Source organism: Neophocaena asiaeorientalis, unplaced genomic scaffold (genome assembly GCF_003031525.2).
Source record: "Neophocaena asiaeorientalis asiaeorientalis breed wild unplaced genomic scaffold, Neophocaena_asiaeorientalis_V1.1 scaffold275, whole genome shotgun sequence".
NCBI lineage: Eukaryota > Metazoa > Chordata > Mammalia > Artiodactyla > Phocoenidae > Neophocaena > Neophocaena asiaeorientalis.
Window position 1 is genome coordinate 6,994,008 of NW_020173679.1, and position 4,376 is coordinate 6,998,383.

The window sequence follows — 4,376 nt, forward strand, 5'->3', positions numbered from 1 at the left end:
TGTTCAGCTTGGTGTCCCTCTTCAGTTCATGCCCACTTCACACTGTCCTCCTTGGCTTGGTATTGGATCGGACAAGAGTCATTAGCATCTGGTCTCATTGGTCATTTTCCAAGCCCTGCCCAGAGGCTGGCCCCTGGTACTGGTTTGAGGGGAGGGGTGGAGGGAAGGGTATGGTGCCAGGCTCTTTACCAGGAACTCCCTTTCTGGCCTCCCCAGCAGCTCTCAAGCCCAGCCCCCTCCCCAGGACTCTCAGCTGCTGGTCTTGGGGGTGGGTGAGGGTCTGAAACATCTCTCCTCTCCTAAAGGATGACCAATAAAATCTCTGTGCCCCTCCGGCTTTCCTTTGATTCTGAGCCCTGATGCCACCTGCTGGTCAGGCGGGCTTGCAGAGTTTAAGCTGGAGCCTGCCTGCATTTGTTCATTGCTTCGTTCATTCACTCATGATTCCTGATGCCCCAGCCAGGGGCCAGGCCCAGCACAGGGTCCTAAAGTTGCAGGGGTAAGTCAGACACTCCTTGTCCCAGGAAGAGTCACCAGCTTGGCCACATCGAGGATGGGGCATCTGGGGAAGGGATATATCCAGTGTCATTGGGGGCCTCCAGTCTAATGGTGGAGGCATAGTCCCTGCTCTGGGAGCATCCTCAGTCAGACAAGGAAAGACAAATCCCTGAGAACTCCCAGTCTGATGGTGGAGGCACAGCCCCTTGTTCCATGAGCACCATTGGTCCTTTCTAGGGGTTTTCACAGTCCAGTGGGAGAGGCATCCTCCACACCCACCTGAGTGGCCGATCAGACAGGAGAAGCGATGCTTTGCCCTGGGAGCCCAGTTTGATGAGGAGCCATGAAGGAAGTGGGTCACCCCCATGAGCTCCCAGGTTTATGTGCAGGAGTGACAGGCAAAGCAACGCTTTCAGGTGAGGAGGGCCTAGGATGAGCGTGTTGGGAAACAGGTGGGGATGAGTCAGGAGAGGACCCGAGCCCACGCCTGGGCTGAAGGAGGAGGCTGGATGGAGAGGTGCGGTGGATGTGAGAGGCCAGGAGTCTGGGTCCAGGTGTCCAGAGGACTGGATGTCAGGGCGGGAATATGGGGGGCATGAAAGGTGCTGTAGGTGGGAGGAGCTCTCCGCAGGAGGCATTCAGGAAAGAGGGCCATAAGGAATCTGCGGCTCTGGGCTGGAGATAGAGGAGTTGCAGTGTCTGTGGCCAGCAGTCAAAGCCAAGGGCACTGGTGAGAGCTGGGAACAAGTGTGGAGTGAGTCAGGAGAAGGCCCAGGGAAACCTCAGCTTCTGGGGCCACGATGGGGGGGACACAGCAGCCAGGGAGGTGGGGGGCAAGTGTGTAGGAGGATGCAAGCCCAGCAAGGCTGCCTCCAGCCAGCTGCCGGCTCTCAGAGGAAAGAGCCAGGAGGCCAGGGGCCTGACTCTCCCCCGAGGGCATGGGGCCCACAGAGGAGACCTGAGGGGCTTGGATAAGGGGGTGATGCCGACCGTCCCTGCGTGTCTGTGACTGGAGGGACCGCTGGATACACTGGTGGTGTTTAGCTTGGGAAGACAAGACAGCTTCTTGTGGGTCATCCGAGGGCTGACGCTGGGGGAAGAGGGGCCCACAAGGCTCACTGTGCACGGGGTACGTCCTGTCACACCACCCCTGTGACCCAGTTGAATATGGGGAAGGGGACAAGGGTATCGCTACCCCCTTCTACACATGAGGAGACTGAGGACGAGAGACTTTCCTGGCATGTGACACCCAGAGTAACTGGAGAAGCACAAGCTGTGATCCAGGTGCATCTGGCTCCAGAGAGCATGCTCCAAACCCTTCAGTTTTACTGTCCCCTACTCTAGAGGGCAGAGCCAGGCAGGTGTGGAAACTTGACAGTTACAGGAGGCAGCTATCACCTTCCCTCGAGTAAGAACCTACACGCTGTCCAGCAGGGGGCGCCTCAGGGCCCTGAGGAGTGTGGAAGCTAGAGATGGCAGAGAGGTCGGCGATTAAGGAGAGAGAGGCCTGCATGGCCCCTAAGATCCTTTCTAATCAACCGATGTTTTTGAGCACCTATTCTCTGCCAGGCAGGGATAAAACAGACGAGGCCTCTGTCCTCCTGGAATATACAGTCTAGATGGAGAAACATAAACACATGCAGTTAAATAAATAGGATAATTACCAACATGATATGGCACTTAATAGACATGCCTGGCACCACTCCAAGACCTTTGTATATGTATTGATCCATCATGATAGCCTTCTGAAGTGGGGACCATTATTATTTCCATTTTTACAGATGAGAGAACTGAAGCACAGAGAGATAAAGCAAGTTATCTGAGGCCACACAGCTAGGTAGTGGTGGAACTGGAATTCTACCCAGCCACTTAGGCACTTGACCTCTATAGTACAGTAAACAAAGTAGAGAGTGAGGGTGGGAGTGCTACTTTGGTCAAGGTGATCAGGGAGGATCTCTCTGAGGACGTGACATTTGAATGATGATGAGAAACCAGATATCTGGCGGAAGAACACTGAAGGAGCAGTAAGTGCAAAGGCCGTGAGGTGGGAATGAACTTACTTACGGATCAGAAAGGCAGCCAGCATGGCTGGAGCTCAGTGAGCAAGTGGGGAAGTGGTTTGACACGAGGCTGGAGATGTAGGCAGGCAATCCTGAGGGTTTCCTGAGCACCAACTGTGTGCTCTGTCTTATAAGATATAAACACTACAAGAAGCAGATGCGATGTCAGTGTCCTTTAAGGAAAAACCTTTATCTAGCAGGAGCTGGGTTGGGGAGTTAGATATCAGAAGCTTACAGTTTACTTGATGAAACCAAATTTCCCATGAGTAGCAGGATGAACAGGTTGATAATGACGATGGTAGTGAGGACGACAGGCATTTGCTGAGGCCTTACTGGTGCCGATTCCTGTGCTACGCACACAGGCTTATTTAATCTGCTCAGCGGCCCTCTCTGGTAGATAAAGATATTCCCATTTTATAAATGAAAGAGCTCAGACTTGGATGTTGGGTAACTTGCCCAGGGTCATATGATGAGTAAGTAGTTGAGCTGTCCCTAGCCACTTCTCTGTGGTACAGGGTCAAAAATGGGCACGTGCCAGAGGACAGAGCTAGGGCAGGAGGAATGGAAAGAGTTGGAAATGACAAGGACTGTGGGGCTCCAGGGCTTCTCTGCATATCACTGCCCCAGACAGAAGGAGGAGCTATTTTGGTTAAGGGATCAGGGAAGGTAAAATGATCTTTCTTTTATTGATTGATTGATTGCCGTGCGGCTTGCAGGTAGTTCCCCCACCAGGGATCGAACCTGAGCCACAGAAGTGAAAGGCCGGAATCCTAACCACTGGACCGCCAGGGAACTCCCGAATTTTCTTTTAGACTTCTTGGTGGAAATCTATTTAACCATTTTGAAATGGATAAAAGTCCCTCTTTCCCTTTCTGATCTGTTTACTTTGTAAATCTGGGTTTTTGTATACATGGTATAGCTTATCTGGGGACTTAGAAGGAGGGAGGGAAGGACCAGTTCCTCTAAGCACCACTAGGTGTCAGCATTGTCAAGGGAGTCCCCTGGCGGGGCTGGTTAGGCCCAGCTCTCTGCAGAGGAAGGGGCCTCAGAAGCCAGGATTTGAATCCAAATCCTGATTGCTTTCCATTGACTGGGGCTAGGTCTGGGTCCACAGAAGCTGAGCCCCCTGCCCTGCTTTGGGGTTGCTCTTATGCCAGAGGCTCCTGAGAAACATTTAGGAGGCTAAGTCCTCCGAGGCCTGAGTCCTCTAAGACTGGAAAGGGCTGGTGGTCTCCAGGGATCCAGCCTCAAACGGGTCTGGGGGCCTCACCTCCCCCCCCGAGTCTGTCCCCACCTCAGCAGAACTCTGGGCCTTCCTCGTGGCCCCTTGCCTGCAGTGAACACAGAACACCCAGGCAGATCCAATCCTGATCTGGTGAGTAATGACTTTGCTATTTTTTTCCCCATAAATTAAACCTAATCTTGTGTTGACTCTGCTGAACAAGGAGAATAATGAAGATTAAGATGAGATGGGGGCTTCCCTGGTGGCGCAGTGGTTGAGAGTCCACCTGCCGATGCAGGGGAGATGGGTTCGTGCCCCGGTCCGGGAAGATCCCACATGCCGTGGAGCGGCTGGGCCCGTGAGCCATGGTCGCTGAGCCTGCGCGTCTGGAGCCTGTGCTCCGCAACGGGAGAGGCCACAGCAGTGAGAGGCCCGCGTACCGTAAAAAAAAAAAAAAAAACAAGATGAGATGGTATTCATTCTCCTCCAACAAAAGCCAATTAATTGTCAGCAGGATTACCACCCTAAGCCAGGAGCCGCCACCAGCTCTGCAGATGGGGTGGGCAGTGCCGGGGGCATCTCCTAGTGCTTCAGCC